Genomic DNA, 11,224 nt, shown 5'->3' on the forward strand with positions numbered 1-11,224 from the left:
AGATAGCTGGGCAATGGGCAGCAGAGAAGGCTGGGGAAGCCAGAGAGACAGGCCAGTTAATCCTGTCTGCAGGGCAAAGTAAAGTCACTCAGTCGTGTCCGACCCTTTGCAACCCCATGGACTGTAGCCTATCAGGCTCCTCTGTCCATGGGATTTTCCAGGCAAGAGTGCTGGAGTGGATTGCCATTTTCTTCTCCAGGGGGTCTTCCCGACCCAGGAATCGAACCCGTGTCTCCCGCGTTGCAGGCAGACGCTTTACTGTCTGAGCCACCAGGGAAGCCTCAGGCAAATCCTCAAAGGAGGCACCATCTGGGCCTGACCTTTGAGTTGGCCTTGATTATGCAGAGAAGAGTAAAGGGAGTTCCAGTTGGGGGAACAGAAGAAAGCCAAGGCCCATGGCCAGGAACTGTGACCCTAACCCAAGGGAGAGTGAAGAGGCAAGTTTGGCTTGTGTGAACAGGCCACGTGAGAGGCGAGAGGGAAAGCTAAGGAAGTACACTGAGGCTTGATGGATGGGGCCTTTTGTATTTTGATATTTTAACATAAGGACTTCCCTGGTGGCTCAGATGGTAAAACGTCTGCCTACAATGTGGCAGACCCAGGTTCAATCCCTGGGTCGGGAAGATCTCCTGGAGAAGGAAATGGCAACCGACTCTAATATTCTTGCCTGGAAAATTCCATGGACGGAGGAACCTGGCAGGCTACAGTCCATGGGGTCGCAAAGAGTCCGACACGACTGAGCGACTTCACTTTTCTTTCAACACATTAAATGGTTTGAATTCAAAAGGTACAAAAGGATATACAGTGAAAAGTCACTTTCCCATCCCTGCCCCCAGCTATCCTATTCCCCATCTCAAGGGCAACCAATGTTAGCAGTTTCTTATGTACCCTTACAGAGATATTTTATGCATATACAAGAAAATAGATACCTCTTTTGCCCTTCATGCACAAATAGTAGATATATATATATATATATATATATATATATATATATAAAATACCTTTTCCATTTAATTTTATATATTGGAAACCAGTAGTTCTCAAAATGGAGTGTGTATCATAATTACCCACTGGCTTGCTAAAACACAGACTGCGGAGCCTTACTTCAGGGTCTCGCACTCAGTTGGTCCAGGGTGGGACCTGAGGCAATACATTGCCATCAAGCTCCCAGGTGACACTGCTGGTCAAGGAAACATACTCTGAGAATCATTGGTATAGATCACACTACCTGAATTTATAAAGAGCTGCCTCCTTCATCTTGTGGCTGTGTAGTATTCCCTTGATTGGATGTACAGTGATGTATTCACCCAGCCCCTCCCGTTTGGATTGTTTCCAATCTTTTGTTATTTCCAACAATTCTACAGTGATTACATTTGTGCGTTCATTCCTGCATCCATGTTTGGGGTAGAGATCTGGGATACAGTCTGGGTCAAAGGCTTTGCACATTGGCCATTTTGACAGATAACTGCCAGAAACTTGGAGAGAAACTTAAATGCTAATATAAGAAAATCTGAATTTTAACTAATACAGACATTTAAGCAGAAGACTAGTAAGGTCAGGTATATGCTTTAGGAAAAATAAACTGGCTCCACAGTGAAATGTGGATTAGAGTAGAAAACTATCCATGTTGGGGACAGATTCCAAGGGCATCCCATGAGACCTGCCTGCAGATGATCATACCTTTGAGTGTGGCTGGGACCCACAACTGACTTCTAACCAGTGCCATCTGGCAAAGATGATGGGGTGTCACTTTGGTGATCACAGTACATTATTTTGCTCCATTTTGATAGTTAACTGGACACTAGAGACACTCTTTCTCCCTTTCTGGCTTTGTGAAGCAAGCCATGAATCCCACAGCTACAACAACCACATGAAAAAGGAAATGGATTCTTCCCCAACTGAGTCTCCTGATCAGAACCCAGTCCTAGGGGACACCTTCATTGCAGTTTCATGAGAGCCTTTAATAAAGGCCAGGACTTAGCTCAGATGTGCCAGGACTTATGGTTCACAGAAATAATAAGCCCATGAGATAATAAATGTGTGTTGTTTCAAGCAATTAACTTTGCACTGATTTGTTTGGTAGCAAAAGATAACTAAAACAAATATTTAGGCAGGTTCTCAAAAAATAGGCTATAATGGTGAAGGCCTGATGTGAACAGATGTCAAAGGCAGAAGAGGGGAATAGGGATAAGGGGTGGACGTGGCAGATATTTCACAAGAGGAGCAGACAGAGGTGAACTCCTATCATCATGGGGCAAGATGGTTGGAAAATGTCCCTGAAACAGGCTCAGCCCGTTTTCATGAGGTCAAATCACAGAGTAGTCCGAGGTGGGGAGAATCAGACGTTCTTGTTCCTTAACCCTCTTCAGAAGTGTTTCTCTCCTTGAAGAGAGCTCCAAGAGGACCTCAGCACAGCCACCCCAGACCACCAGCCATCATCGGTAATTTGCTGAAAAAGCAGATAAGCACCTACACACAGAAGACCCGCAGAAAATCAAGGTGGCATTTCAACCCCCTGGGGACATGACAGACTTTTCAAATAATTGTGTTGAGACAATTCAGGAATGATTTGGGGGAAAAAAATGGATCCCATATATCAAGGACATAAACAAAAGATGAAACTATGAAAAGAGTTAGAAGAAAAGTATGGAAGAGTATCTGTAATAATCTTGAACTAGGAAGAACTTTAAACACATGACCCAAATCCAAATGCCACTTTTTAAAATGCTAAAAATAAAATGCTATACCTGAGTTCAAATTTTTTTAAATATCTAATACCACAAAATAAAATCAAAAGAAAATGGAAAAAATAAGAACAAAATATTGGCAACATAGCTGACAGGCATAGGGCTAATTTCCTTGCTACATAAATAGTGTGCATGTGCAAACATGTGCACATCTCTTAAGAAGCAACCCAGTAGAGAAATGTACAATAAAGAAGACATTAAATTGTCTGTCCACAAAGCAGGGAACACGAATGCATTTAACACATCTGAAATGATGCACATCCTCACATGTGGCAGGAAATACGAATTAAAACTACAGTGCAATCCCGTTGTTCATATATTAGGTTGGCAAATACGCTTAAATATACACAGTGCTACAGAACCAGAGTGTATATAACCACTCTCATTCGTGGTTAATGGAGTTTAAATTGCTGTCACTACCAAGTGTAGAAAGAGAAACACACAGACTCGCTTGAAAAGGACACACAAGCACTGGTAACAGCGACAGTCTGCGGCAGAAGACCCAGGTGGCCGCTCCGAGACACAGGAAGTGAACGGGGAATCTTCACGTATCCATTTTGTACTGTTTAAAACTTTCTCAAACATATAATACCACATTCTCAATAATTCTAAAAAGTAATAAAGGGAAGGAAGTAGAGAGGACTTCCATTTCTGGGAAGACAGAATAAACACACTTTACCCTATATATACATCCCCCTAAGCACAACTAAAAACCCTGAATTTTATACATAAAACAAACGCACCATGACACTGAAAGGTAAAGAAGAGCAACCAGCTGGCGACCTTGGAGCCTGGGGCCCTCAGGAAGACAAGACAGTAAGCTTGCTGGATGGTGGGTTTTCTTTTGGCCTCACGTAGCCCAGATTTGGAGCTGACGATGCCGGCAACTTGGAAATACCAATGGGCATAGACAAAAAAAATTCCCACAAAAGTGTGCTCTTCCTAGCCAAAAGGCTAGGAAAGGGGCAGCTTAGAAAGACAAACTGGTATATAGTAATTGCTTTAATCTGGCCAAATGCTGCAGAAAAAACTGTGGTCCCACCCCCATCCACGCTTCTGGACTCCCACTCCCACCCAGCAGTAATGACACACCCCAACCCCTCCTTGCTGGAGTAGTGTCAGAGGAGGTTTACTGGAAAGCCAAGACTTTTTACTACTGCTCAGCATAAAAGCCCACTCCCAACCCCTGTGGTGTCAGTGGAGGTCACAAGGGAACCAGTAACTAGGCATTCCAACCCCTCCAATCCAGAAAGGAATTTGTTGAGGTCAAGTGGACTTCAACTTCCACCTGGCAGTAATAAGGCAGTGCTCCCAAACTCCCCTCTGGAGCATGTTTAAAAAAAAATAGCCAAAGTGAAAGGCTTAAATAGGATCTAAGGTCTCAAAATATATTACCCAAAATGTCCATGTTTCAATTTTTAAAATCACTTATCACAAAGAACCAGGAAAATCTTAAACTATGCCAACTCCAAAATGACAGACGTGTCAGAATTATCTGGCAAAGATATTAAAGCAGCCATTATAGAAAATGTTCCAGAGACTTCCCTGGGAGTCAGTGGTTCAGACTCCAAGCTTCCAATGCAGGGGCCACAGGTTTGATCCCTGGTTTAGGGAACTAAGATCCCACATGCCACGTGGCATGGCAAAAGAAAAAGTTTCAACAAGCAACTATGAACATGTTTGAAACCAATGCAAAAACCTAACAAGGAAATATAAGATATAAAGAAGAACCAAAGAAAACTTTAGAACTGAAAAATACATTAACTGAAATGCCAAATTCAATTAATGGGTTCAATAGCAGAATGGAGAGAACAAGGAAAGAATCAATGAACTGCAATATAGAGCAATAAAAATTACCCAAACTGAAAAAACAGAAAACAGACTGAAAAAGCAAACAAAGCCTCAGGCATCTATAGTAAAACAACAAAAAGTCTAACATTCTTATAACTGAAGTCCAAAGGAGAAAAAGGGTGGGCTGAAAAAGTGCCCAATAATAAAAATCCCTCAAATTTGGAGAAAGACACAGATTTAAGAAGATGAAAGAATTTTTAAATGAAATAAACTGAAATAAATCCACATCAAGACACATCACAGTCAAACTTCTGAAAACAAAGACACAGAAAAAAATCTTGAAAACAGCACTAGAGAAATTACACCTACCAATATGGAGAAACAATTAGAATGATAGCAAATTTCTCGCCAGAAACCATGGAGACTCAAATAAGCAGAACAACATTTTTCAAGTGTGAAAAGCACTATCAACCCAGAATTCTATATCCAGTGAAAATATCCTTTAGGAATGAAGGGGAAATAAATTTATTCTGAGATGAAAGAAAACTAAGATAATTTGTTGCCAATGGACCTATCCCCTAAAAGAGTGGCTAAAGGAAGTTCTTTAGAAAAAAGAAGAAAAAAGAAATGATTGAAGAAATCTTTGAATATCGTGAAAGAACATACTTAAGTAAAAGTGTAGGTAAATACAAAACTGATTTATTCCTTCTCTTAAACTTCTAATTGATATTTGATAGTTGAAGCAAAAATTATAACACTAATGTAGTTTTAAATATATGTAGAGGAAATATTTCAGACTATCACTTTATAATCAGGAGAAGGTTAAAAAGACATACAGGAAGGTAAAGTTTCTATAATTTGCTCAAATTGGTAAAATGATGACACCAGAATGATGTGCTGTCATGTCCACAAAATGTACATATCACTAAAAAGACTAAGCAAACAATATAAACTGAAAAATATTGTAGGTAAGTCAAAGTGGAACATTTAAAAATGCTTAGGTAACACATGAAAAAGCAGGGAAAAAGAAAATAAAAATGAAAGCAAGAACAAACAAAAAATATAAAATTGCATAAAACATCACTAATTACATTAAAAGTGAATAATCTAAAGATACCAGTTTAAAAACATGAATCACTATTCTGTCAATAAGACATTCACTTTGAGTAAAATGATATAGGCAGGTTGAAAATAAAAGGATGCAAATGCATATATCATATAGACATTAATCAAAAGAAAAAAAAAATAGTTATATAAAGAGGAGATAAATTAGACTTCAGGGGGAAACATTACCAGAGACAAAGAGGAATATTTTTTAACTTTATTTTTATTATTGACACTATTACAGATAGAATGATCACAATCATATAAACAAAAATATGGAACACTTCACAAATTTGTGTGTCATCCTTGTTCAGGAGCATGCTTATCTTCTCTGTATTGTTCCAATTTTAGCATATGTGCTGCTGAAGTGAGTACAGAAAGGAATATAATATAATGATAAAAGGTTAATCCACCAAGAAGACATAGCAATCCTAAATTCACATGCATCAAACAGAGATACAAAATATGTGAAGCAAAACCTGATAGAGCTGAAAAGCATAAGAACACAAATCCACACTCACATTTTCAGATTTCAACATTCCTCTCTCAAAAATTAATAAAACTAGGCAATCAGCAAGGATATAGAAAAACTCAAAAACACCATCAGCCAACAAAATCTAATCAACATTTCGAGAACACTCCACCCAATAATAGCAGAATGTACATTTTTCTCAAGTGCTCAAAGAACATATGCCAGGATAGACTATATCCTAGGCCATAAAACAAATCTAAATAAGTTCAAAAGAACTGAATTTTCATACAGAATTCATTTTCTATTTCATATAGAGTGTGTTCTCTGACCTCAGAGGAATCAAACTAGAAATCATAACAGCAAGATAACAGGAAAACCTCTAAACACTTGGAAACAAATCAGTGTACTTCTAAATAATCTGTGAGTCAAAGAGGAATCCAGATGTCCTTGAAATGGGTGAACTGTTAAGCTAATTGTGGTTCATCCATACCACGGATCACTACTCAGTAATAAAAAGGAACAAACTACTGGTAAATGTACCAACCTGGATGAATCTCCAGGGAATTACACAGTAAAAAAAGTCTGTCTCAGAAAGTTGCACTTATACTGTATTATTACATTTACATAACATTCTTGAAATGATAAAATTATGGAAACGAAGAACAGATTATTAGTTTTCAGAGGTTAAGTAGAAAATCAGAGCAGAGAAGGGAAGTGGACATGGCTATGAAATGGGAACAGGAGAGACCCATGTGGTGATGAAAATATTCTGCTTCTTAATTGTATCAATATCCTAATTGTGATTCTGTATTATATTTTATAAGATATTGCTAATGGAAAAAACTAGGTTAAGGATACAAGGGATTCCTCTGTATTATTTTGTATAACTGCATGCGAATCTCTAATTATCTCAAAATAAAAAGCTTAATTACAAAAGAGTAGAGAATCCCTCCCAGAAGATGTGTTATCAAGGCAAAAATGCCAATATACACATTCTCCTTTTCTCGCTCTTTTTCCCCCTCTCTCTCAGACAAACACACAGACACCCCACCTATCAAGTGCCTTCAGCTATCACCATCTACATTTGCACTGACTTTCTGCCTCTCTTTGGACCAGCCTCATCCAGTCCTTTGTGAGTTCAGAGAAAATACCTCTGAGGCCTTTCCTTTGGCTCCTGAAGCTCTTCCCCAGCTTGGCCTAGGAGCAAGCACTGAATGTATAAAAGGAACTGAGAACCCACTAAGGAGATAAAGGCTGGCAGGTAGCCAAGCTGCATTTTAGGAAGGCCATGCCCCTGAAATTAAACATAAAAGAGGATATATGTATGGTACATGGTTCTGTGCACACCACAGGCTTTTCTGGAGAGATGGTCTGTGGCTCTCACCCACTTCTCAAAGACGTTCATTTCCCAAAGAGGCAAGAGAAGGCAGAGGCCTACACTTGAGACCCACACCACCATTTTCTGCAGCCTCAGAAACAACCAGTGAGCTCTGCCAAGCCCAGACCACCTTCTGGAATCTCCCAAGAAGCCTCCTGGTATTCCTCCTCAGCCCTTAGGATGTTCAGCTTCCATCCTGTAGAGCTGGAAATGTCAGAGCTTGAAAATCTTTCATTTAAAATTTCCATGCCCACCCACCAGAAGAAGAAACTGAAGCCCAGAAATACAGGATGACTTTGCAAGATCATCCAGAAAGTTAGCTGCCTAGTTCAAACCAGAACTCAGGTCTCCTCCTTGCTACCAGCTTTGGGACATCTGTTCCTTAGGTTGGCATGAGAGCCTGACATCAGACAGGGCAACCAGGAGAGCAAAGGCAGGGCAGAAGGCCTCACCATGGTGTCACCAGTGAAAGGCGGCAGTGGGGACACACCAGGCACTGGGTTAAAACAAGCACAGATTTGCAGACGTTAACGAGCAAATGCTTCCTCTGGACTACCTAGCAGTCCTTCCAAAGTGGTAGCAAGCATTATACCTCAGAGGTACAAACAGGTGGCAATGAAGCTCAGGGACACTAGAGAAATGCCATCACCTTGGAAAACAGGCCATTCAAGGCCACTCTTTCCCAGGGATGTTTCCATCCAATCCCTTCTTTCTCCAAGCCCCTCATTCCCACCCGTCGCTCCATTCACCACATGCTCACTTACCCTACAAATAATAAGTAAGGGGTTCCAGAGAGTTGTGAATGAGGGGTTAGGAGGCAGGAGGCCCTGAACTCTAAAGACGCAAATAATGTCTCTGGCCCAGTCAGGCCCAGTGCGAGCCCTGCAGCCCTGTGTGTGCCTAACCCTTGCATCCATCAACAGGCCCATCACTGACCTCCCATCACCCCCGAGCCGTCTGTCTCCCTCATGGCTGTCTCCACTCATCTTTCTTCCCAGCTGAAGGTTCAGCTGGCTGCAGTCTGCAGAGAATTGGGAGCAGGGAGAGCCTTGTCACCAGACAATTGGAAGAGCCTCCTGCCCTGTCTCCAAGCTTGCAGCCCTTTAATCTGTAGCCACAGTGAACATCCCAAATCAGACCATAGCACTCTCCTGGCATGCCTGTGCCTCCCAGAATTTCCCAGACTCCTTTGCAGTTAGGCTGGAGCCATGTGCCTGGTTCTAGCCAAATTGAACAGGGTAAGAGTGGAATTCCACATGTCACTTCCAGGTTGGGGGTGCTAGGAGTCAGCATGCTTTCTCCACCCTTCTCTTTTCTCCCACTGTGACTCTGAAGGTCTCAGCAGACATCACTGGAGTAGAATCATTGAGCTATTAACATGTCAGGGGTTGCTTATTGGACAGTTAACATTGACTGACTAATAAACTTTCCAATGGGGAGCCATTGCCCTCAGGATATAAGTCCAAACCCTTTAGTGTAGCCATGCTCAATGCCTTTTATGGCCTGGCCCAGACCCCATATCTGAACTGTCTCTTGGCCCTCCCCTAAACACACTCTTACAGTATTTGTGATTCAACCATATTTGCAGGTTCTGGAAGAGCTATGCTCTTCTCCCCCAGGATGTCCCCTCTCTCTGGAACACCCTTATCTCTCTCCACTTCCACCCCTCCATCTGCTTAGCAAACTCCTACTCACTCTTCAACTCCCAGCTCAAGCAGCCCCCAACTCCAGCTTTCCATGGAAGAGCTGGGGGCAGCTTCTTCCTCACCGGAGGCAGCCCCTCTCCAGCTCCCAGAGAGTCCCTTGCTCGTTCTGTATCTTAGCTTTTGTGTTTAACTTTGGGCGCTGCCCACTGGGCTGTGAACTCCACAAGGACAAGGGGAGTGTTCTCCCCATCTTTGTTTTCCTAGAGCCTTCCTCAACATCCATTCCTTCAGAAGATGGTTAATGAGCACACCAATAGAGCCTACGTGCAACGTCCTGGGGAAGATCACCTCTGCTTGAGAGAGAGATTCAAACAAGTTGTAGGAGCTCTTCACGAAAAGAAGAGGCTTGGAGTGAGGAATAAAACGACCCATAATTACCCTGGGCTCTAGAAAGAACTCTAACAGGCCAGGTCTGGCTGGCTCTGTCCCCCATTGCCTCAATGTCCCTGGCCAAGGGAGTCCCCTCTCTGTCATCTCGGGTCTCTCGCAGCACCAGGTTACGTGGTTCTGAGCATGGCGAAGCCATTTCGGCCATCCTACCTGCTCTTCCTGTAGTCCCTCTCTTTCCCAGAGGCCTCCACTCAGAGCACCCCATCCATTTCCCCTGACCACTTACCCATTTAACTAGAACCTAGTAAGTCATCCACCAGCAAGGTACGAAGTATTACACTTCCTCGGGCATTCTACTTTAATATGAGACCACGGGACACTCAATGGAGCAGTGCTCACCGAGGAATTTCAGGCAGTGGGACAGACATCCAGCCAGTGGTGAGGAATGCTCTGGAGACATGCCTTTCCTGACCCTCCACTAATCCACCCATCACGACGCCCGGGCGAGAGTTGACTGCTGGCCTGAAAAAGAGTTAATGTCGGTGGAATATCCTGAGGGCGGGACCCAAGCTCCTCACTCCTCATTCCGCAGTCTCTTTTATCTGGTATTTCTGGGCAAGACAATGAGCAGACAGACTGGAAAGTTACAGGCAGGCCAGCTTTGCCGATCCCTGCCAAAAATGCAGCGAAGGAAGCTGGAGGAAGACTCGAGCCTCTTTAATTTCCTCTTCTGTTTGGCTTCGTCTGTGCTCCCCCTCCCACACCACTCGGAGTCTTCTCTGCCCTGGGCTCTAACTCAGGAGGAGCCTGGCTTCCCATCCCAGATGTGGGAAACCCCTCCCTCACCCCAGACCCTTTGACTGGTGTGCTGGTCACACTGGTAAGGCTCTGGCCTCCCTTGGACAGCAACGGCACTTAAAAGCAGGAGCTCAACTAGGAAGTCAAATTTCCAGGCCAAGCTGGAAACACGGTGAGCAAGAACGGCTGGGGGTAGGGGGATGGTCTCTCATTCTGTTGCTCCAGACTAGAGTCAGGACCCAGCCAGAAACGAAGCTGGGAAGGGACTAAGTAGGAAGCACTTTCAAGAAAGGAGCGTCCTCAGAATGCCAACAGGACCACTTAGAGTGCCCCACCCCTACCCAGCAGGATCTCCACCATCTACATGTGAGCACGTGTACCCACACAACAAGCGTAAATGCAGAAGAAGACAAACAAACACGAAGATCAGGATTGAAATCCTGTCTCTATCCTCTACTGACTTCTTCCTCTACAAACTGGGGACAGTTCTCAGGATTGCAATGAGCATAACACTCCTGCTATGCGACTTGCACAGAGAGAGCCCTCCATAAATGTTAATTCCTCCCCAGATCCTGGCAACCAATTGTCATTTGAAAATGACAGCTCTGCCATCAACTGGCTTAGTGACCCCAGGCAAGTCCCTCACCATCTGGGGCTTTCTTAAGCTTTCCTAATCTTGAAGAGCAGGGTTTCTCCAACTGAAGTGTGCATCAGAATCACCTGGAGGGCAGGTAAACACAGATGACTGAGGCCCAACCCCAGAGTTTCTGATTCTGCACTTCTGGGCTGGGACCGGACGCTTTGAGTTTCTAACAAGTTCCCCAGTGATGTTGATGTTGCTGGTCTGGGAAGCACACTTTGAGAAGCTCTGAAGCTGAAGCAGTCTAAAATGTCTAGT

At 43.2% G+C, this 11,224-nt stretch overlaps 1 non-coding gene across 1 annotated transcript; it reads right to left on the minus strand.

Annotated features, from left to right (window-relative positions):
• Positions 1–5,911: 5,911 nt before the first annotated feature.
• LOC113883062 lies at positions 5,912–6,017 on the minus strand. Its single transcript, XR_003508548.1, has one exon. It is a non-coding gene; the product is annotated as a U6 spliceosomal RNA (small nuclear RNA).
• Positions 6,018–11,224: the final 5,207 nt, after the last annotated feature.

This window comes from Bos indicus x Bos taurus, chromosome 24 (genome assembly GCF_003369695.1).
Source record: "Bos indicus x Bos taurus breed Angus x Brahman F1 hybrid chromosome 24, Bos_hybrid_MaternalHap_v2.0, whole genome shotgun sequence".
Taxonomy (NCBI): Eukaryota; Metazoa; Chordata; class Mammalia; order Artiodactyla; family Bovidae; genus Bos; species Bos indicus x Bos taurus.